A 24,506-nucleotide genomic window follows, 5' to 3' on the forward strand; every position below is an offset into this window, starting at 1 on the left:
GAAGATACAGAATCCATTGCAATCCCTGAGAAGAGATTATGCAAATCCAACTTTTTTTTTTCTTTTTTTTTCTTTTTTTTTTTTTTCTTTTTTTCCCTAGGAAGAAGAGGGGGCAATGTAAGAAAGCTGGTAAAAGATCATCTAAGAAAAGAAGAATCCTTCTGTCATGCCAAGGGCAAGCACCTTTCCTTTCATACTATCCCCTTGATGCTTTTCCCACCTTCCTTCCTGATATCTCTTGTGTCAGCAATAGATTAAAATTTATTGAGGGTTCAGATACACTGTGTGTCCCTTCATTTTCTCCAGTATTTTCACAGCTCAGTATAGTACATTCTTCCCCTTCAGCCTTTAAATCCTCTTCTGCTCCCCTTTGGAAAAACCTCTGGCATTTTCAGAGAATCTCTGGTGGATTTTCCCAATCTACTTTGGCTGTTTTTCTCAGAAAGACTGCCTCTTGCATTAACAGCTCTCTCCCCAGGCTCCAGTGAGGAAACCTAAAATGTCAGTTTATGTCCAGATAATTTTGCAAAAGGGTCTTGTTTATGTGAACCTCTTCTGCCTAAGCAGCATGACTCTAAAGCATTCCAGCATGGTGGGAGATATTTCAGTAGTGGAGAAAGCATGCACAAATTATTGTTGTTTGTATATATATATATATATATATTTAATATCTTGTACTTCCTGTGATAAGACTTTACCTGTTAAGCGTAGCCCTGAATGCTTGAGGAAAGGGTGCACAGGGTACCAGACAAGAAAACAGTGAATGTGTCCTTCCTGTGCTCCTCCCAATGCCCTTGTGGCTCAGCAGTGAAGGGAAGATGCTTCTGTATTCACTCACTGCTCGCCTTCCCACATCAGGCAGGAGCACAGGCTGGGGTTTCCAACCCATGTTTCCTTATTCTCCACACACGTGAAGCCTTCCAGCAAAGCATTGTCTCCCTGACCTGTGCTGGTCCACACCAAAGATGACAATATCAGTGGTTGCTATTATTTTTTTCCATTAGTTTGAATTGGTGGAAAGTTATTTTGGTATGTTTACAGGATCCAGCCTGGCTCAAGTTCTGTGATTGACACCATGTGATAGAAAAGCTTCTGGCTTTTCTGATTGTGCAGTTAGCCTTCACGTTGCAACAAGAAATACTTTCCCCAGATACCATTCCTCCATTTGCACATTTCAGATTAATCTCTTGGCCATTCTTGCAAGCTGAATCTAATCTGTTTATTTAGCTGGATTAATGTCTGATATAAAATCTCATTAGTCCAACAATTCCTTTGACACCATAAATGAACAAAGTCTCTTTGCCGTGTAAATTAGGAAATCACAGCAAGACCCTTCCAGTTCTGAGAAGGCAGAGTGTTGAAAGACATTAAAAATGTAGAACATCAGTTAAAGTCATTGATATTTCTGCGATGAGCATGGTTCATACCACCAGCCATAGGATTTTATTATAATTTCTTATTGTAAAGCTGTCCCTTTGCATCATATGCAGACCAGAAGCCCAGTCACAACATTAATCATTCCACTTGATGATTCTTTCATCTCTTTGGAAAAATATCAAAAGAATGACCAGAACACAAAACGATCTTCAGAGGAATCTAAAATAGGAAGGTGAGTCCATTCTTTGCAGCATTCCCATCAGAATACCTTTTATTATCAATCCCCATTACCAAACAGTATCAAGCACTATTAATACAAAAAATGACCTACAGTGCCAGAAATTTAGATTTGGTTCTTGATTCCCTCCTCTCCTTCTCCTGTATTCTCTCTGATGTGGTGAAAAGACTTTCTACTTAGTGAATGTGCATGAAGATCAAGATTTCAAAGGAGTCCAAGTCCCATTCAGAGCCAGCACTGTTCAGGTGTCTCTGACATGCCGCTGTTTGGAAAATGTAGCCGGGATCTTTCAGAAGTGACGGGCACTGACATCTTCAGTGTTTGGCTTCCCAGTCCCTGAGGTCCTCTTACAAATATTATCCAAACAGTGTAGTGCTTGAAAGTGGGACCTTTTTTTTTTAACGGGCTGTGTTTGCTCAGAGAACCTGTGTAAGCTAACATGAAAGTGTGTGTGCACAGAAGAAAAGGAGCTTCATATGAAGTTTTCCATTCACATAGCTGTCTTGTGTCATTTTCTTAATAAATGAAGATATGTAGTTTTTTCCCACACAGTAGAAAGAGAAATGGATTTCAAACAGACACGCCAGAGCCTTTTTTACCCAGATGTATAATACTTCCTTCGTGGTACAGCGTCTCCTCTAATTCTGTAGGGCTGTTCTGGCCTCTGGGCCACCAGCAGCCTCATTAAACTGTACAGGTACAGTATGAACAGAGTGAAAACGATGAGTGGTAAAAAGAACACATTGTAATTAACTGTAGCATGGGTCTCAATCTGAGTAGATTTTTTTTTTTTTTTTTTACATATTTAAGTTGCATTGAACTACTTTAGTTAAGATGAGGAGAAAGCAGAAGTAGAATCATAGAAACATAGAATGCCCTGAGTTGGAAGGAACCCACCAGGATCATCAAGTCCAACTCCTGTCCCTGCATAGCACAACCCCACAGTTCACACCATGTATCTGAGGGTGCTCTCCAGTCTCTTCTTGAACACTGTCAGGCTTGGGGCCGTGACACCTCCCTGGGGAGCCTGTTCCAGTGTCCAGCACCCTCTGGGTGAAGAACCTTTTCCTCATGTCCAACCTAAACCTCTCCTGGCACATCTTCCTGCCATTCCCTCGGGTTCTGTCACTGGTCACTAAAGCGAAGAGCTCAGCACCTGCCCCTCCTCCTCCCCTTGTGATGAAGCTGTAGCCACCATGAGCTCTCCCCTCAGTCTCCTCTTCTCCTGGCTGAACAAAGTGACTTTCGCTGCTCATCATACGGCTTCCCCTCCAACCCTTCACCAACTTCGTAGCCTCTTCTGGACACTCTCCAGTAGTTTCATATCCTGTTTATCCTGTGGCTCCCAGAACAGCACACAGTGCTCCTGGTGAGGATGCACCAGTGCAGAAAAGTAGAGAGAGCAAAATAATGGTGTGATTAATATTCACAATATAAAGAATTCACTCTTCTCATCTGTCAGAGATCACTGTATGTTCCACACCTATCTGTCCAGAAATCAGAAGCAGACTGACGATTTTTAAAAGTAATAGTACTTTATTCAGAGAACTGTGCCTCTTTTCATGTTTTAACTGTTTGTCTGTTATCTTGATTTTACAAATATGGTTAATTGTTCATAGCTTCTTTTTGTGCAAATGTATTTTCATCCTTGGTATTTATGCAAGGTTGTCCTATTAAGTATAGCAGATCTTGACTCTAAAGTGCACCTCTAATTTCTTCTGAAAGCAGTGGGGTTTACAGCAATGAGCTTTAAAGATAGTTCTCCTGCTAGGTCTGTATCACTCTAATCTCTACGAACGATATGGCTTGTGCTAGAGTAATTTCTTTGATCACTACACAAATCTTTTTGATTAAACAAATGTGTTCTGAGCCCAGAAGTCCTTTATTGCAAACATTTATACTGTTGTCCCCCTGACCTGAGCAGTTAGCGTTTGGGGCCCAGCCAGGTTGTTTCCATTAGGAAGACAAATTGATGACAGGAATCAGACAGGGTTTTTTTGGTGCTGTCCTGCTTATTTACAATGAACATCCACAAAGATATGGTTCCCCGAACCTGGCAAAAACCACCAGAGGCAGTTTTTGAACACGATTTAGAAGTCCAGTATCTCAAGTGCCTTTAACTTTGGGTCTCTCTCAGAGCAATCTATACAGAAAGTGTTTCACTTGTTCACCACTGTTTTTTTTCTAGCTTCTCTATCGCCAAGACGTGAATTTACAAACACTGTCCTACTGCCTCTGGGCCTGGACTGTTATCCCACACGCATCAACCACGCTGAAGTTCACTCTTGATTGTCTTGGCCATCAGCCAAGAGGTACCTTCTTCCATAAAGGAGCGTAGTTTCTTCCCCTGTAGATGAAAGAACAGTATTTAACTAGTGCCGAGGTAAACGGCAGCTGCTGATACCTTTTAACAACATAGTATAAATTCACTATCACTCAGACAAAGTTATTGCATGCATAAAAATTGTTGGCAAAAGCAAAACAGAAGTTGTGAATCAAGACTGATTTTTTTTGTTTTTGTTGGAATTTGAAGGTAAAGATGATTTCTCTTTCCCTAGTTGGTGTATGGTAAGATTATTTTAATTTTGGTTGATTCACTCCAGGTAAAATTTTATTTTGTTGAGCTGCCTCGGAAGATTTGACTTGCTCTGTTTAGCAAATTGTTATACTGTGTTCCCACTTTGTGCATTGGTCCATGAGATGGCAGTTTGAGATACTATCACCCCTGATGATCTCGAGGTCTCCAAAGGATGGTTTCCTTCTTTGACAATACAAAATGGATTTCTTTCCAAGTATGCTCTGTGTTTCAAGGTAGAAATTATCTGACTCTGCTGCATCATAAAAAATGATAAAACAATCCAACTTGTAAAAGGGAATGTGGGCATCACTCTCCTGAGATATAATGCCTGTGCAGTGAGGTGTTATAAATAAAAAGTCCTATGGGTGTATTAAACTAATTCCAAATACAGCACGTGAGATCATACCAGCAATCAACAACAAAGTTGTTCAACCACACTTCAGTCAAAATATTTTATTCCAGATGACAATGTCAAAAGAAAAATTTGATTTTTGTATAAAAATGTTCTTAATTCATATTTCTTGTCAGCATGCAAAAATGCTGTTGTATCTGTTTTTTCTGCAAGACAAATTCCAAATTTTGTTCACCTCTGAATATAATCCCTTATTTGCAGGTATAGGCCCCTAGAATATCTATGTCGTAGCTTGCTTATATATTAATTGTTGATATAAAGTACCAGTAAAACACAAATTTCAGATGAAACTGTGAGTTGTTACTTCATTTTTTCTTAGCCTGTGAGTTCTGAAATTGGAAACCATCTTTCAGGAAATTTGTATGGACACAACTTTCTTTTTTTAAGACTTCCCAATATTAACAATTTTGTAACTTACATTACCATGCATTCCATCTCTCATTTTCTTTCCTGTGTTTCTCTACCCCTTGTGGCTTTCAACTCCTTTCTGTTCTGAACTCCTAAGATTTTTTTTTTTTTTTTTACTTTCCTGTGGAAGTGTAGACCTTTGTATACCATATTGTAGCTTACTGACAAAAGCCTTTTATTTCTTATTTACCCTCTGCAGATCCCTCAGAAATTTTCTGTGAGCTGCAAGACTGAAAAACCACAGAGTTGCTGTCATACACACATACCTTGGACTGTCCTTTTCTCTTTCCCTGCTGCATACATGTGCTTTTACTATAGTATATATCCTTGACAAATGCAAAGTTCGTCTCTGGCCAAGGGATTCCAAAAGAAAAACCTTTGCCATGATTACCCTTTTCAGCTTTTATTGACTTTGAGTCTTGTGAGATTTCCTGCTAAAGATTACTGAGGTCTTGTGATAGTTAGAAAAAGAAAAATATGCTGTTTTTTTTTTTTTAATCAAAAGAAAAAGCAAACTTTAGAAAGTCAAATGTCAAAATTTCCAAGGCAGTCTGAGCATCAAGAGATTAGACATTGCCCAGAACCAGTAGGCTCAGTTTTCAGTTCTCCATTACGCTATTGTCTTCAGTCCAAACACTCTTCCAATATCACAGTTGTTTTTGACACAGCATCCTGGCTTATGTCAGAATTAGTGCGGCCAGCAGGACCAGGGCAGTGACCATCCTACTGTACTGGGCACTGGTGAGGCTGCACCTGGAATCTTGTGTTCAGTTTTGAGACCCTCACTACAGGAAAGACTTCAAGCCATTGGAGAAAGTTCAGAGAAAGAAATGGAGCTGGTGAGGGGTCTGGAGTACAAGTGTGATGAGAAGTGGCTAAGGGACCTGAGGCTGTTCAGCCTGGAGAAAAGGAGGCTGAGGGGAGACCTTATCACTGTCTGCAACTGCCTGAAAGGAGGTTGGAGCATGGAGGGTGTTGGTCTCTTCTCCCAAGTATCAAGTGATAGGAGGAGAGGAAACAGCCTCAAGTTACACCAGGGGATGTTTATATTGGATATTAGGAAAAAATTCTTCATGGAAAAGGTTGTCAGGCATTGGAACAGGCTGCCCAGGGAAGTGGTAGAGTCACCATCCCTGGAGGGGTTTAAAAGACATGTAGATGGGGTTCTTAGGGACATGGTTTAGTGGTGAACTTGCTGTGTTAGGTTAACAGTGGGACTAGATGATCTTAAAAGTATTTTCCAACCAAAATGATTCTATGATTCTATTATTCTATAACTACATGATCTATTATACTTCCATTAATATTGACAGAGATTCTTAAGCTCTTAATCCGTATGTCATACTGTGAGGACTCTGCCTGGACGCCTATCTGGATCAAGACCACACTGAAGAAATTTGACCTCTCCTTTGTGTCCATGTCAGATATCTCAGCAATAGGATTTTAGAGTGCTTGTGAGACCTCTAATGGTACACATGGCACTATGTATTATAGAAATAACCAGAAATCGGACAAGAGAGTGAAAATATATAGTTAGGAATGGTACATTTGTGAATTTGTTAGAAGAAGTTCTATGAGCTATGACTGTACCCTTGTGTCTCCTTTGCCTTGATTTTTTACTGTGCAAACAGTAAAAGACCCAAAAGACCACAAATAACCTGCCTTTTGTGTACGTGTTTTATAGAGAGTCCTTTGAAATGGTGTTGTATATGATTTGCAGGTTGTTTTTGTGGGTTTGTAAGTACTTCTGTTATCTCCTTTGGGCCTCTCCTCACAGAAGAGTTCTACCGTTCTGACTGACAAGGAAAGCGCCTGAAACAAACTCCATATACCTGTCCCACCTATTTTTGTGTAGCAGGGGATATACTCCTAGCTGTAATTCCAGGCTTTGCCTGAAGCCTCTGTATCTCTTATTCAGTCTACTGATGTCCTCCATGGCATGAGCTTACTGGTGATCTCAGTGCTCTTTCTTTCTGAATATAAAGAAGTTAATAATTCTGAACTGGCTTCCCAAAAAATAGCAAGGGGCTTCAAAGCAAGGGGGTCAATTCATTGTAGTCACTGGGAGCCACCAAACTGGCTGAAAGAGGACTTTAGAAAGGTATGGAGCTCCTCAGGTGCAGAAAGTGTCTCAAGGCAGTACATCATCTCTGCTACTTATTCACTTTGTTCAAGTTTAGAGGGACAAATTGAGACAATATGGTGCTTGGAACTTTTTAACAAGCAGGAGGAATCACGGTTCAGGAATATATAATTATAGTGGCTGTGACTCCTAGACACAGCTCTTTAAATCAGGGAAGTTACATGGAGCAGTCATCAAATTCCACGGACAGTGGCTACCAAACAAATTCTGTTCAAGGAGAGTCCAGACTCTGTTTTTGCATTGGCTCAGGGACATTCAATTTTGCAAAATGGAAATATGAAAAATTGAATGGGAAGAAATCCAGTTTTGAAGCTCTCAGAAGGGAATTGCAAAAGAACTGATCTGTTTTTAAAAGCCTTAAATCCCCTGAAGCTTCTGATTAATTTATTGAGAAAGTGTTCATAAAAGATGTAACCAAACCCAAATCTGTTGCTTTGGTAAAGAACATACTCAGGATGAAAAGCCTAGGGCTCTGCTCTGCCAGCACAGAGACAGGATTTCAGCTGTCAGCTGAGTAGGCACCTGTCACTCCCATCAGAGAAGGAACAGTGTGATTTCTGGCCTAATTTCTTGAACATCAGTGATATTGAATGGAGATGTGGGTGCTTAGACACTATACATACCAGCACCTGAAACTACAAAAGCTACTTCTTTTTTGTTTCCTCTGCCCCTATGAAAACCTCAAGAAAGATTAAGCCATTCCTAAGTCTGTTCCCCAGGCTTTTCTTTCCAGTGATGGGCTAAGCCTCCCATATTTGCATGATGGTCTGACCCACTTTGAACAAAGTAATATGCTGATCAGTGAAAAACAGAGCACTCTTTCCTGGCTTCTGGATTTTTATTCAAAAGGAAAGGAGACCTAGAGTAGCATGCGATGTTCATGCTGCATGACAACACTTCTGAGTAGCCACGTTGTAGTAAAGCAGACACATGGAGGAACAGGAGTCTGGCTTATGGTACAAAAACTTTCTCCAGGCATCCAGCTTAGTAGCATCCAGCACACCATTGTGGCAAGAACTGTGGGACACGAATTCTATGCATGAAAATAAAGTTTTCTCTTTACTCAACACTGTGGTTTAGCTGGGTGTCAGCACTGTGCAAACCCAGTGCACTTAAGACATTAATTCCTAGGCTGGTCCAGCAGTTCCACCTGGCTTTTGACCTGCAGCGATAAGGCAGTGGACTGATTTGAGATAATGGACAATTCAAGGTAACAGCTTCAAACTCGGTGATTGGCTGAAGCTTCACAATGAGGTATTTGGCTGTCACAGGAGCTCTTCAGGACAATTCTAGACATTCCCCAGCTCAGGTCCTGCCGTGTCTGGTCTACTCTGTATACTTAGAATCATAGAACGTCCTGAGTTGGAAGGGATCCATAAGGATCATTGAATCCAACTCCTGTCCCTGCATATGACAGCCCCACAGTTCACACCATGTGTCTGTGGACATTTTCCAGTCTCTTGAACACTGCCACGCTTGGGGATGTGACACCTCCCTGCTGAGCATGTTCCAGCGCTCCAGCACCCTCTGGGTGAAGAACCTTTTCCCAATGTTCAACCTAAACCTCCCCTGGCACATCTTCCTGCCATTCCCTCGGGTTCTGTCATTGGTGACTAAAGATCAAGTGCCTACCCTTCTTCCTCCCCTTGTGAGGAAGCTGTAGACCATGATGATGTCTCCCCTCAGTCTCCTCCACTTCAGGCTGAACAAACCAAGTGACTTTAGCTGCTCCTTATACTCCTCCCTCTCCAAACCCTTCACCAACTTCTTAACCCTCTTCTGGACACTCTCCAGTAGCTTTATATCCTGTTTATCCTGTGTTGCTCAGACCTGCACACAGTGTTCCAGGTGAGGCCACTCCCGTGCAGAGCAGAGCGGGACAATCACCTCCCTGCCTGTCTGGCCATGCTGTGCTGGATGCATCCAGGACATGGTTGCCCTCTTGGCTGCCAGGGCACTTAGAGGTGTTGATTAATAATCTGAGTGAAATGTCCCAAAGACATAAAATGTATCCTGCTCTAGAAGTGATGAAATTTTACATAGACAAGACATTCATAAACACTCAATAGAAACTATTCCTATAGAAATTGTCACAGAGGACAGTCTTTAGTACGTAGTCAAGATGGATCATGAATGTGTTGGGCTGGTCACATGGAACTGATCAGAACAGAGGTTTGCTGTCTCTCAGTTCATCTGGAGGAGCTGCTGCAGATACCAGCTATACCTACAATGGAGACTGCTGTCACCACCGGTCAGAAACCTGTCGTTACACTGGGAGATTTTATTTCTTATGCAAACACTGATCTGTGCCAAGATCTCCCTAAATTATTATTCCCTTTTAACAAAGACTCTGTCCTGAGTGTCTGTGTGATACCTTGCTCCGGTTGGACACCTCTCTCCTCCTCTGTCATGTCCCCATGATCATAGTTGGCATCAGGTTGTACAGCAGGGGAAGGGGCTCAAGCTCCTTCTTCTCATGGTAGTCAGTAAATTCACCCTGGAGATCTAAATAACAGAGACAGAGGAAAATGGTTTTTGCTTTCCATATAAAACAGAGGCGAAATATTTGTGGGAAGCTTTAGGCATCTCATAATAAGTATAACTGAATACTAAGAGCATGAATACATGAATGATTTGGGAGTTTTTGGTTTTTTACTCTCATATAAAACCCAAGATTTTCTTGTTAGGGAAAGCAGATGCATTCCACAAAATTTTTTCATTCAATCAAGCTCCTTGTTTCCTACTGAAAATGAATATACTTTGATGGGGATATTTTTGTCATTCTTTCTATGTATGCGTTTGGGGGCTTAATGTTAGGTGAGCAAATTAAACAAAACCAAAAAGAAGGTAAGATTTTATCCTTCGTATTCCCAGTTCCATTTAATCAAAGGTCATTCCACCTTCCTTATTACCTTGGTGATGAAAGGAACAGCTGTATCAAGGAGTCACATAATATGATTTGTGGTATCGCTGTGAACTACCCAACCCAGTGTTTGGTAACCCCTGCTATCAGTTACAGCATTGTTCTGCATTAAAAATCTATTTCTAGCACCTTGGCCAAACCTACTGCTTGCACTCGAGTCCTGCTGCCACGCACTGCTCTTCATGCATACTTAGAATTCTATTTTGGGATATAATATTTATTTTCTCTATCAGATCTGTAAAGATTAAAGTAAATTTTAATTGATAAGAACCATCTTATCCTATCCTAAATTTGATTTAACTGCAAATCAAATAGGGCTCAGTAAATGCTTTTTCCCTGGACTGTGCTTAATATAGATTTAAAAACAATATTAATAAATTACTAGGCTCTTTTATGTTTCATGCAGATGATTTTGTTTTATGTTTATGTCACTGTTCTTGTGACTGTATTTACTGAAAGCACTATAAAACATCTGTTGCTGAACCAGTACATGTGATGGACCTGCCATTCACCAGATCCAGTGCAAAGGCTTCCTTTTTGTTACTCCTACTTTAAAGCGAAAGTAGAGGTACTGCATACAATGTATATAAAGAGAAGATCAGCTCCATCTAGAAGGTCCAGTCCTTTGGTAATTTGCCTTACCTTGCTTCCCAAAGACTTTCTGTGTCACAGGTTCCCACAAGAAAATCTGACATTCAGAGATCTTCAGAGAAAGAGGTACTTATTTGTTGCCTTTATGTGATCCAGCCATAAAAATAACAATAGAAGCATGGTTTTGTGAGAATGGTAATGCACCAACATTTGTCAAATCAGCATGAAAGCTGTCCCTATTTGTGCTTTAACTAAACCAATACTCCTTATTGACGACAGAAAACTACAGCAAAGAGGACAGTAAATAATATTTAGTTGGAGATTGTTCCAAACTAGTCTGCTGGCTAAAAGTACCTTATTACTTTTGAAACAACCCTTTCTGTGCAGGTTACAGCTTCCGCAAATGAAGAATATCATGAAGGGTCACCTGGACCAGACCAAATAGTTCTACCAGTCAAGCAAAACGGGTGTATGAGAATCAGTCCCACAGCCCCTAATATAAGAAAACCCTTAAATGTGCATACACTTAAGTCTGGGTATATTTTTGCAATTGGCATTTGGTACAGAGTAGAATAATTGAAAAATTATTCATAAATAAAGCATGTATTTTGTGAAATTAAAGCTGGAAACACATAAGCAAGCTACTAGATCTATTTTTTGGGTCATGGTACTGGGGTTCAGTATCCCTGAACACATCCTTTTAGGCTGCTGCATATGTGCCACACACTTTGAATAATCAGAATGGTTAAGAACGATCTGTCTTTTATACTTATATTGGTCCTGCACTGTAAACTCTGCAGTCAGTGCTCTTTATGAAAAATGGACTTGTGGAAACTGTGATACGGTTCTAAATGAACACAAGTACTTTGATACAGACAGTAAAGTAGGGAAGAGAGGCACAAGCAACCTCCTTGTTCTTTTCTCTTTCTGATTAGGACAATCTTGGCCTTTACCATCTCTACATCTTACTGAGTTTTCAATTTGTGCCTAAATTTGGCAGATCTTTAAGGTGCCAAGGGGCTAAAAAGGTTGAAATGGCACTTCTTGCTGTGTTTTTGAGATGAAGTATGGTGGCTACCATGCATCATGCTGGAGTCAGGGCTGCCAGCATGTGTGAGTGTGATCTGAACACAGCCAGCAGATTAGATCTCTCAGGTTATTTTACAGAAAAAGACATCGGGATTTTGAATCCCAAATGACCTTAAGAAGGAGTTGTACTTGAACCTGAGCTGGGATGCAGGAGTCCAAGCCATGTAGCATCACAGCTTAAAGCATTGACTGCAGGCAGGCAAAGCAGGGATAGGGGGGTACTTGGATGAAATAACATGTCAGCAGCTTGACTGTTTATTTGGTTCTTGTTCCGTGTGCCCAGAAACAAGGAGTTCTCAATATGTTTGCAAGACGATGGCATTCTGCCTTATGTCTGACCTTTAGCAATGCTCCCTGGCCAAGCTTTGGCTACCTGAAAACATCAGTGACAACAGTGTCTTGTCATCGATATACAGGTTATGTTTGTATGTTCAGGATGTCACAGCTGTGCACATCGTTTATGCTTTATACTTAAGCATATCAGAGTTAAACACTTCTCCATGGAAGTTCACTTAAAAGAATCACTAAGAGTAGAAGTGAAAGAGACTAAGCAATGTTTTTAGTAGTCATTAAGTCATATGAATGGCATCAATAAATAACATGGCAAAAATAAATATGGTAATAATAGATTGATTTTTGTTGTAGTTTGTGCAAAGAGTAAGTGCTCATTTATTCTCAACACTACTGCTGTGACACAGGCAAATATTTATAGCCTCATTTATAATGTGCAATGTATAATGCAGAGATGATGTATTCTTTACCAAGGTCAAGGAATCGGTAGATAAGGAAGAAGTTACCTATAGGATCAGCTATAGGAAAGCACTTGTGACTTCCCTGTGATTTGGTCTGTGCCTCTGTTAAGTGATTGAAGAATGAGATTTTCAAGCCTCTTTGAGACATTAGTTGTAATTAGAGCTATGCCTTCCAGTTTCTTTTGTCCGCTTAGGAAACCTAAGACATTTTATTTTTCTTGGCATTGTAGTATCCACAGACTGAGGGCAAATATGTAAAAAAACCCACAAAACAAACAAAAAAACAAACAATAAAAAACAACAAAGCAAACCACACAACCCCCACAAACAACAAACCAACCAAATGATAAAAACTCAAACAAACATTAAAAAAAGGACAATTTCTACTTCCAGCAGCAGCATGGAGCTAATCCTTGCAGTGCACATTTGTCCTGGCTCGCTCAAAATAGCCAAAACAGTGAGGCTTCCACATATTTTAAAACTATTTCACAGCCTTTTCCAATTTCTAATGAGATTCCATTAACACCTTCTTTATCTTCTAGGGGCTGCCCTTACCTTCAGGGTTGTTGGAAGGTAGGTGAGAATGAAATCACATAGCCGTGCATGGAGAGGAGCAGGCTTTGGAGCTGCGCATGCCTGGCTGGAGTTCACAGAGCATAAGCCAGTTTTTGTGCCCGCAGAGCAGTTCATTTCTTGGCAGCTGAATCAGACTAAAGCTCCAAGGCTACAGCGGTCCACAGCCTGCTGTGACTCGGTGACCACAGAACCTAATTTGTGCTGGATAAAGCCCTAAAGAGATTAACTGACTCATAACATATGCTACTTTACCTTCTACAAATGAACCTCAGATACAGTGCCATGTTTCTGATCCCTCTGTCAATTTTGCAAATACTCCACCACTTAGTCACAGATATGGGGGAACCTGAAGAAGAAAAAAAGTACCGTCTCTAGTTTATCATTCATACATTCTTTGCATGCACTTCAAAGGACTGTATGTTTTTTTTTCTGCCAGGAATGTGACATTTCACATTAAGGAATCTATCATAATGCATACATTCATTTCAGGGAACCTCTGAGAAACGACTGTACAGGTGTGTTACCTGCGGCACAGCCATGCAGGAGAGGCAGGTGTGTCCAAGGTTGAGTTCAGGAAGGGATGAGCCATTTCTAAGTCTATAAAAGTCACTAAACTTTTTCAGTCTCCACAGAACCATAAAGAAGTCATTGTAGGTGGCCAGCAGCTTGAGAGAGGGACCATCAGGAGCAGGAGTGTCAGTCAACAGGGTCAGGGTTTTTCTAAAACAGCCTCATGAGTATCTGAGCCATGAAGCAGATACACTCTATGGTTTAGTGGTTCCTGACTTCACACTATGGAGCTGACCAGGATGAGTTATTCTGTGGTAGACCACACGCAACAGTATTTCACAGAGGAGGAGGTGCTGGTATTTGTCCAGGTCTCATTCCAACATGGAATTTGAATGTGTGTCCAGGGAAATGCAGTGTATATAGCATACAAGACAATGAGGCTCAAATAATTTCCATGTCATGAAACCCTATCTTCCCAAAGGATTCAGCGAAAGGTAGCCAAGATGGTCTCAGGTACAGGTCATCTTCCACAAAAGCAATGCCTGACATCATTAGTCTTATATTTCATAAATCCCTCTGAAAACCCAACCCTGTTCCACACTGTTGAAGTGAAAGGTTTTTATTATCAGTGATTTCAAATACAGCTAACTTGATTAAATTCACGGCATTACATCCTAACAAAATAAAAACAAATATCAGCACAACCAGCCATTATAAATAAGCTGATAAATACTGAATCAGATGAATGATGTTGATTAACCTCTTTACATTTTTAGCCTACTTTGCTGTCATTTCTTAAAGCCATATATATCTGCAGACTTCAGGAGCAGTAATAGGCTTAAATATAAACTCTTCTGTATTAAATGACATCAGAAAGGAATTTGATGTTTCTAAGATAATGTAAACTTCATACACTAAAACCTCTATGTGTCTGCTCAGAATTGGAAATTTTATGGATTCTTCCTGGTGTCCTTTTTTGTGAGATTTTCCAAGGGCACAAGACCAAGTGTATCAGCTGCCGTAACGCAATTGCACGCTCTTGCTGTTGTGGTCGTGGTCAGTGGTTGTGGCTGAGCTGATGAGCAGGAACTTGTGCTGCAGTAGATTGATTGCCAGCTGTTGTGTGAGGACAGTCTGAAGTCCATCTCAGTGAAGTTCCCAGTGTCGATGTGTGCAAGGGGACAAATTTGACACTGTACCCTACCAGTGTGCATTCAGGCTGATTCAAACCCACTGTTGGTGTTCTCTCATAGATGAAATTTGTTTTCCAGCTCAGAGAGGCAACCAGCCTGCACACTTTTATGCTTACAAAACTGTCCAGTTTTTGTGTCTGGAATCCTCTTAACATATATTCATTGGTCTCCTAAAATATACACTGTGCTGGGCAGATCAAGTCCTTACTGTGGATGATTTACTGTGGATCTTCTTCCTCTCCCTTTTCTTCCTAGACTTCCCCTAGTAATGAAGCTAGATCTTACAGCCACCAGAAAAACAAAGCTCAGAAGGTGTCAAGCTGGTGAGATGTGAAAACCACAGTTACTTCTGCAAGTGAAACAATTTCAGAAGTGAAACAAGCTCAGAAATTTTACCACCTGAATATAGACCAGCCTATTAAATGCATGTATTTGGTCCAGGCCCAGGTGAACTGTTCCTTAAAGACCAAAAAATTGCCATAAACCCATTTGACTTAGTGAAACTATGCAGCCAAGGATGCTTATTTAGCTCAAGAGGAGTGATATGATTTTAATCCAGGAGGATTTTGAGTGTTATAACCTCAGTGGTAAAAACCTGGGGAAAGAAAAGAGGGAAAGAAAAAGAAGAAAGAAAAGAAAGAAGGAAAAAAAGGTGAGAAATGGAGAGAAGTAGAAAGATTGTAAATATCATTGGCAGCAAGCAGACTAGAAGCAGCTGTCTCTGGCAGACATGTTTCATTCAGATCGAACAGAGAGCTGTGAATGTTTGGAAATAACCCACGTTTCCTATGTATTTAACTAAAATCTTTCCGTTTGTTTGGAGGCAATCAGGGATTTGTGCTCAAACACGATCTTTTCTCACCCAGGTTTTGTTCAGAAAACACCATTTTCCTGTGGCATCAGCGCAAGTGCCACGATGCCATGTGGAGCACCGGCAATCCATGGCGGGAGGAGCGCTCCTGATTTCACGGCTTTTGGTCACACTGTCCCGGCGGCAAATGGAGCTGTTTTCAGAACGTGCCTTCCTCCAGGAACTTAAATGCTTTCATTTAGCAGGGGGTGAAAGGTGAAGACGACCTTGTGCTTTGGATGTGGCAGTCGTTTAACCGTGGGATCTGACAGCTGTTACCGCTGCTGCCTCCTCAGGACTCCGTGATCAGTGTTTCCTGCGAGGGACTCCTCCATCTGCCACATGCTCACAGGGAAGGCGTTCAGTCTGAGGACTCAGAGCCCATCCCGTATCATCTGCAGAGATCCTCTGTCACCCTTAATTAGAACAGTGAAAGGCTGTAATTTTTACCTTAACAGCTCTGTCATATTTCCTCCCTATTAGATTTCTTTTCAGTTTTTCCCTATGCAAACCCTTTTTAAATTTCTTTTCTCACACATGCACTCTAGCATTTTAATTCTGGTGTTTAAAGTCTTAAATAATATAGTAGTGTTGCTGTCTACTCGCAGGACTTTCTATGGACTCTCGCCACATCGTGACTATTAAGATCAATTGCAAGGAGAATATGTGATGATAGAATCTAATTACCTGTGTTGGAGGCTTGCCCAGACTGCCAGCACCTGCATTCTGTGAAAAGAAGAAAAAGAGAATGTCTTTGGAAAGTCTAAGTGGCACTGGGCAAGCTACCTCAGAGCGAACAGTGGTCTTTGCTAGTCCTCTTGAGACAGGTCTGGAACCTGCCTTGCAAACGATGAGGATACTTCCAGGATGATCCTGCTCGTCCCAGTCTTGTTGTAAGGAGGTTTTGTGAGCCTTGCAGAACTGCCCTGCACCATGGATACAGTTGTCCATGGGATCTCACAGTGAGACTTGAAGAAAATTGTGAATCCCTGTGATGATAAGTGGGGAAAAAGGGACAGATTAATTTCTCACATTAGGAAAAACAGGGTGCTACTAGAGATTGTTTGTACAAAAGTAGTGGAAGGTGTTTGCTTTCCAAAGCAGATGACTTCAGTGGCCTGTATTAGGGTAGAGCTCTACCAAAGAGTATAAGGAACAGGCAACCATGCACAGGGAAAGGCAAACATCTTTTCTACTGGTTTTGCCTTATAGGGAAAACTCAGCATGAAATTATGCCCTGAGATACCATTATGTGGAACTGCACTGTCATTGCCCTGAAGAACACCTCAAGATAATAAGAGACAGATTTTCAAAAAGGACTGAAAACATTCCCTCAGCAAAAATTGCTCTTGTTTTTAAATTACACAAGAGAAAGACTGCTTCCCCAAATGGTTGTACACACCAGAAAACTGTGGTCCTATTAAAAAAGATGACAACTTTGTATTCTTATTCAAATAAATACCGGCATATGGGTCTCCTATTTATGTGTGTAGGCACCATGATAAGTCCCCATGATAAATCCCCAGATGAAAGTAACAGTTCAGGATTTGCTACAAAACTGTGGTATTATGGAACACTTTCAAAAGTGTCGATTTGTTTTCCACCTTTTTCCCCAATAATAAATATTGGACTCAGCAGCAAGGGCTTATAACAGAGCCACAGTAGTGCTGTAAAGCATGGGATTTACAAGCCAGATCTGTAGAACACCAATTTTCCAACAAGGGTTGTAATTATATAAAATGCTACATGAATCCAACAATGTGAAGAAATCTATTTTTAGGGTAAAAGTTTTCCTGCTGTCAGGGTTTCAGTCTTTGGCTGGAAACTAAAAGCCCTGCAGGACTGAGATGCTCAACAGCTTGTTGGAACTGGCATGTGTTTCTCTTTTGCTAAGTAGACACAAACCCTCCTCAAAGCCTGGGTAGGCCCCCATTACCAGGCTGTCCTGGTCAGGTCTGGGGTGTCTCTGGTACCAGCACTACTGTTAGCACAACAGATAACTCATGTCAGGGTGAATTAAAAGATAAGAGCTGGTGGAAAGAAAGAGGGGTTCATAGGAAGAAGGGACCTGACTGAAGCATTTTCATATTTTTAATAGTTCTGAAGTGCTATCAAGTCTGGCACAAGTTTTCACAACACCTAAATAACTGCAGGTTTTCTCCCCTGAGCAGACAGCCATTTAGCCTTAAACCAGGTCATACTTTTAGGTCAGCTCCAAGGAAACGCCAAGTCTCAATTCCTGTTTAATGGTTCTCAATGGATGAAACTCTTCATGAAGTGTTGTTCTTCCCTTGCCCTGCACTGGTTCTGTGCCATCTTCACCAGAAACAAATTCTACTGTTTGTCTCCCACCCCGCAGATCAAAATGCCAGTGAATATGAACATGGTGCTAGTGAAATCAACAGGAAATAAAGGCAGAACTGTATTTTATGTATTCTCATTTAGGCCATGCTCTCAATAAAAAGAACGGTCTGCTTTCTCAGGCTGTCCTATCCTTATGTCTGTATGTAAGCCAATTAACTCCCGCAATGAATTACTCTCAACGCTGTTCAATTCTCACACAACTTTTGAAATTAGAAACACATCCTGCAGGCAAGTAGACAGTAGAGGAGAACTAGGCTAGTCAATGGTTTCCCCAGCTTTTTTAATCATAGAAATTATAGAATCATTTTGGTTGGAAAAGACCTTAAGATCATTGAGTCCAACTGTTAATCCAACACTGCCAAGTCCACTACTAAACAATGTCTCCAAGGACCATGTCTATACATCTTTTAAACGCCTCCAGGGATGGTGACTCCACCACTGCCCTGACCAGCCTGTTCCAATGCCTGATAACCCTTTCAGTGAATAAGTTTTTCCTAATACCCAATCTAAAACTTCCTTGGTGTAACTTGGAGTAATTTCCTCTTGTCCTATCACTTGCTACTTGGGAGAAGAGACTGACACCCTCCATGCTACAACCTCCTTTCAGGCAGTTGTAGACAGCAATAAGGTCTCCCCTCAGCCTCCTTTTCTCCAGGCTGAACAGCCACAAGTCCCTCAGGTGCTCCTCAAAAGTCTTACTCTCCAGACCCTTCACCAGCTTCGTTGCTAAGCTGTACTGGAACCAAATACCTAAAGAAGGTGGTGATCATGCCCAACAGTATCTAAAAGATTTTAAAAACAATGTGAATCTTAGGAAAAAGTGGATGTAAGCCATAAATTTAGCCTCTATAAGATGCCTTCAGTTCTTTGTTTCCTGAAACCAGGGAGTGCTGGTTTTTCCTACCTCACAGAAAAGTCATGACAATACATGCATTAAAGTGTAAAGTGTGGATAAATTAGCACAACTGAAACCACTTCACAATCATATGCATTAATGTATATCTATATATATATACCTGTAGTTTGCAGACATGCATAAAATAAATCAGAAATCCTTATTTTTAAAAATACTTCCTTGCTTTTTTATATTGATTTCATAGTTTTCTGAAACCTAGTTAATGAAATTTGTCAGTGACTGGTCTGTGGTTTGAAACAGTCTCTAGACATCTTCCACCATGTCTTTACATCAGACAAACCTCCAGTGGAATCTCACCACTGAACTAAAATTCTGCCTTTGTGTTCTTTTTTATAAATTTAATCTACCATTTGCCATTTGTGCATTTGTGACTCTAAAAATAATCATTTGGTGCTTTTTCCCTTAGAAGCTGTACATTTTTTCTTCCATTGATGCTGTTTCCAAAGCTCATATTTGTCACTCCAGCAAAGCACATGAATGAGCTATTTAACCATATAATAAGGTAACAATGAATGAAGCAAGAGGACCAGTTGAATTGGTGCTATTATTTCAACAAAATCCTTTTAGCAATTGCCTCTCTCTTCATGGAGACCTTCATGACATTATTTCACTAAATGACACCATGAATGTAATTACTTTGATTCAGAGTGTTGGAATCATACCAATAACAAATTACACTGCCCCTGATGAGTAATAATTCAATTATTCAGTGGCCTTATAACAACTTGAAATAGCCTATTCTAATTTCACAAACATCATATTTACTGCTGGAAATAAACCATTTCTGCAAAGTGAAATATTAGATCTATATATCTTAGCACATGTAAGCTCCCAAATGGAACTCCACGTAAGCGCATACCTTGGGTGTTTTTAATAATAAAGGGACTACAGAGATGCTGAGCCTCTTGGGTTACTCAGTAGATGTGTATGTATATTTTTGCCTATTTATTATCTGGTGAATCAAGACTTTATTACAAATTTCAAGCAGCAATTGTGCATGGAGTGAGGTTTGATCTCAGTGGCATGAGTGTTGCTGGAATTCATCCCGAACTGGAAGCAGAATCTAGATATGTGTCCAAAGAGACATTCCTCCAACATGACTCTTCTGTTCTCCAGTATAAATGAAGCATATAACACTGTTACAGCCAAGACAGTATAAAACAGGGGTGAAGAGGTGAAGAAACAACCCTGCTTGCTGGAAGGTGTTGAGGGTTTAGATTTTGGGGTGACAATCAAACCCTGGCAGATGTATTGTTAACCTCCTCTCCTCCCCCATTTCCCCCTTTTTCCCCTCCCTCTCCCCCCTTCCCACTAAGGACAGGCGATCGGGAAGGAAAGAAGGACAGAGAGAAGAGAGTTGGAAAAATTAAAGATGTTTTACTAATGCTACTAATAAGAATAGAGAAAATAATACAAAATATACAAAACCAATCTTGAAAGTCTCAGCAACTGCAGAGCCAGCACCTGAAGTCCTGGATCAGACTCTGCAGCCAACCGCAGCTGGATTCAGTCTGTCACTAGGCCTCAGTTCGCAGGGACGACCAGCAAGGTCCTCTCCTAATGTCGGCCATAAGCAGAAGGGAAAAGGAAAAAGGGAAAAAGGGACGAGATCCTCATGATCTCTCACTTTTATGTGAAGTATTCATGTGAATGGAATGTTATACACAGTTGGTCAGTTTCTTGGTCACTGGTTTCTCGTTGCCCCTCTCGCGAGATGTCCATCCGTGCTTATCAGTAAGTTTGCATTCCATTGCTAGGTTTACCAAAACATGTGTCTGGTTCTCCAGGACAATGCAGCTAATACGAAGGCTTTAGCTGACAGGCAAATTCACTAAAAGAGAAACTTGGTTTTTAACAAAACCATGACAAAAGGTCAATTCAAAGTTAGGCTTTTGGGGTAGAATGTGTAAAGCTCAGTGTGGTTTTCAGAGGCAGTAAGTGCCAATCTCCCAGTTATGCAAACTCCAAATTGTATTTAGACATCTAGGAACTTGTGAATATTCCACAGAAAAAAATCTATCTTCACTTTTAAGTGCCTAAATATTTTTAAAAACTAGACGTCTTAAGATACTGAGGTGTGATTTATAAGAGCTGTATCCATCTCAGAACTGCAGTATTGCTCCAGGATGACTGCAGGAGGCATCAGTGAGGAATTGCCAGACCATGATTGTTGGGTTTGGTCCCAAATAAAAGCAGCAGCAGCTGCTGTAAACCTTTTTTTTTTTTTTTATCTAGTACTTGGCAGTTTGGAGTTTTTCTCCAGGATGTCTCAGGTATAGATTCCATTTTTGAATTTGCCTAAAGATGTGCAAACTTCTACTTCCTTGGGGACTGCCTTGACACCCTGCGTGTCAGTGATTTCATTGAATAGCTTCCAGTATTTCCTATGGAAGCTGTGCCATTACACACGAAGTATTTAAAGATGTGTTAATCTCATAAGAACAAGATGTACTCCACGAGTTCTCAGCTCAGAGACAGTGTACACCACTGAGAGTGGAGGGGGCAGAGGGCTGTCTGCCACTCACTTCCATTAAATTATCATTGCAACAAGGAGGTGATTTTCCTCTCAGGTGAGGACTTGGTCCCTAGGCAATGGAATCATTCTGTCTCTGTCAAAGAATTTCCTCAACCAGAACTGAAGTCTGGTATTGTAGTATATTTTTCCCAGCTTTGTTTAAAAGCAATGGTCATCTAGATTGTTTTGTAAAAGTCGGTGTCACAAGGTGGATGTAAAAAATACCACTTTACGACTTGCAATAACTGAATTCCACTAAGGAAATGTACCAAAACTTTGCAATAAATGGCCACAAAGTTATAATAAGATGAGGGATGAATCCCTCAAGGGAAAATGAGAGAAATGAAAACAGATGAAGAAAAACATTAAGCTGATTATCCACCAAGACTCAGTGCTGCTCACCAGTATTCAGACACACATCTCTGTAAGTCAAAAAAACTCTACAAGATTGTGAGCATGCATAAGCACTATGGCTTACTGTGCACATATAGAAATGCAAATCCACATGTAAGGAAGGCTAATCAAAGACCAAAACTTATTCATGTGTTTTTGAGAGAAAGGAAGTTTCTGGAAAACTCAAATTTCCTGTGATAAACCTGCAATCTCTCAAAATCTGGCCATGTACTTTAACACTTACAAGTCTAACAACACTTATATGATAATTTCCAGGCAAAGATCTCAGTACAAGTTTTAGCCTCAAACAAAATTTAGTTACCCTGACAATGCAGCTATGAAGTTCAAACATTCTATTCATACTTTAAAATGAGGAAAGAGAATAATGAAAACTTTGAGAGACCAGCTCATTGCATTAGCAGCATGGAAAATAATGGAAAACTCAGTCCAAATTGAGCAGCCCTTTTCTAGTACTTCACATCCTTAAAGCTAAGCATGTTGTATATCTTTGTAGGATTAGGAGTTAAACTTTTACTATGGTCTACCGTGCTGAGTCCTCCATCTAGCATAGAGATGTTTAAATAGCACTTCTCTGCTTAGAGAAGAAGAAACTCTGTCATGCCTGCAAAAGTTAAGTCCAGGTTTTAATCAACAGCAGAACTTAGTGAGGCTGTGTACTGACCCATGTATGCCACAAACCAAAAGAGCATTTACTTTCCCCCACCATATGACATCTACAGAAGTTATTTCAGCTCTCAAAAGCATAAAATAACTGTTGTGGATAATGATTCCAATTGATTGCAAACCAGAAAATACAAGATTATCTTGTCTGCTGTCATCTGTCTTGCCCTGGTTGTAGCTTAAGGATCTAAGTGTCCAGTCCTGAAGTGGTTTTGAAGTAGAATTCAATCCCCAAACTTCTACCCTGTTCTTAAGGCGAGTAACCACAGAAGCTGTCTAAATTTTTTAACTTTGATGTACCCCAGAAAGTTAAAGAACATTTTGGCCTCCCTGTCATGCTTAAGCTTGACTGTGATCCCAAGAGACCTCTTGAGGGATTTTCTCAGGAACAGAACAAGTCTGGCACTCTTCTTCTCTAAGACTAGTCTCCATTCAAAGAGGAATGAAGTTTGCTGCTATCCTCTCAAACTCAGTTGAAAAAGAGTTTTTCCTTCCTCTTTCTGACAGACATCAGCTGCTCACTTGCCATCACTCGGCAATTCTTTATCTGCCCAAGTGCCCATAAGAGTTGGGAGGAAATCAGAAGGAGAAATTCAATCCGTCTTCTCAGTGCTTTTCAGAGAACAATTCAATATTCATTGCCTTGGTGAAGCAAAGGAGCATAAACATGGCTGCATAGTTTATTGAGTAGGACAGTTGTTCAGGGTAGGAGAGATCGGGGATCTCTCCTGTAATTATTCTCATGTGTTCTCAAATGATTTAGAATCAGAATCACAGAATGCCCTGAGCTGGAAGGAACCCACAAGGATCATCAAGTCCAACTCTTGTCCCTGCACAGCACAACCCCACAGTTCACACCGTGTGTCTGAGGATATTGTCCAGTCTCTTCTTGAACACTGTCAGGCTTGGGGCTGTAACACCTCCCTGGGGAGCCTGTTCCAGTGTCCAGCACCCTCTGGGCGAAGAACCTTTTCCTCATGTCCAGCCTAAACCTCCCCTGGCACATCCTCCTGCCATTCCCTTGGGCTTAATATTAAATTTCACTGCAGAGCCAAGCACATAAAACTTAGAGGTCAGAACAATCATTGACTGAGTTTATTTTTAGAGCAAGTGCTAAACATAATGTGTTTGCAACCTTGTTTTGGCCAGATGGAGACACTTGAGTACAATAATACATTTGAAAACACACAGTTTTGTGGGAAGGAATTGCCATGCTGAATACTTTGTTTTATACTAGGTAAGACTGCCTGCTACAAATTCTACAAGGCTTGCCAGGATGCATTTGACAGTCCTCATCAGCTTTTCTTCCTGATAAATAAAATAACCCTCTGACTGGTATGACACTGTTGACCTAAATTCCAGTTCTAGTCAGTTGTTGAAACTCAGGGAAATGGATTGAGGACTGAGAATGAGGTGTTTGCAAAGAGACATTGCCTGGCAGCACACTGTACATTTTAAATGTTTCTTTTTACTATGAAAACTGGGCTTTCAAAGGTGGCACTCAGACAGATTTCTGTTTTGCAAGAAATCAGATGAGGGGTCCTCATCTATATTCACAAGTGACAGATAAAATTACAATAAACAGGAATATTACATAACAAAACAAAATAAAAATAAATTCTGCAAGACTTTTACAAAACAGAAATCGTAGCTGTTCTCACCCATTATGAAGGTTTAGTATGTTTCAGATCAATATTTTATATGTGATGTAATAGCCCTCCTTTTTTTTTAAATAGGATTGATTTCCGAAGGGAAGACAGAAAGGTTTCATTGCTGTCTAACTGGTATTGATTTCATAACTGCTGAATTTACAGCTTTTGCTGTGAAGGAATATATTTTTATTTCACGTGACATGTTCCTTAAGGAGAACACAGCAAAAAGAGGGCAAAGAAGGATTTGGGGAAGCTCATAAAAGTCAAAGAAATCATGGGAAGAGAGTTCAGGAAGACTGGTGTGGCCACTCCAGACGAAGGATCAGTCATGTCTATGTCTTTCCT

This window comes from Patagioenas fasciata, chromosome 1, assembly GCF_037038585.1.
Source record: "Patagioenas fasciata isolate bPatFas1 chromosome 1, bPatFas1.hap1, whole genome shotgun sequence".
NCBI lineage: Eukaryota > Metazoa > Chordata > Aves > Columbiformes > Columbidae > Patagioenas > Patagioenas fasciata.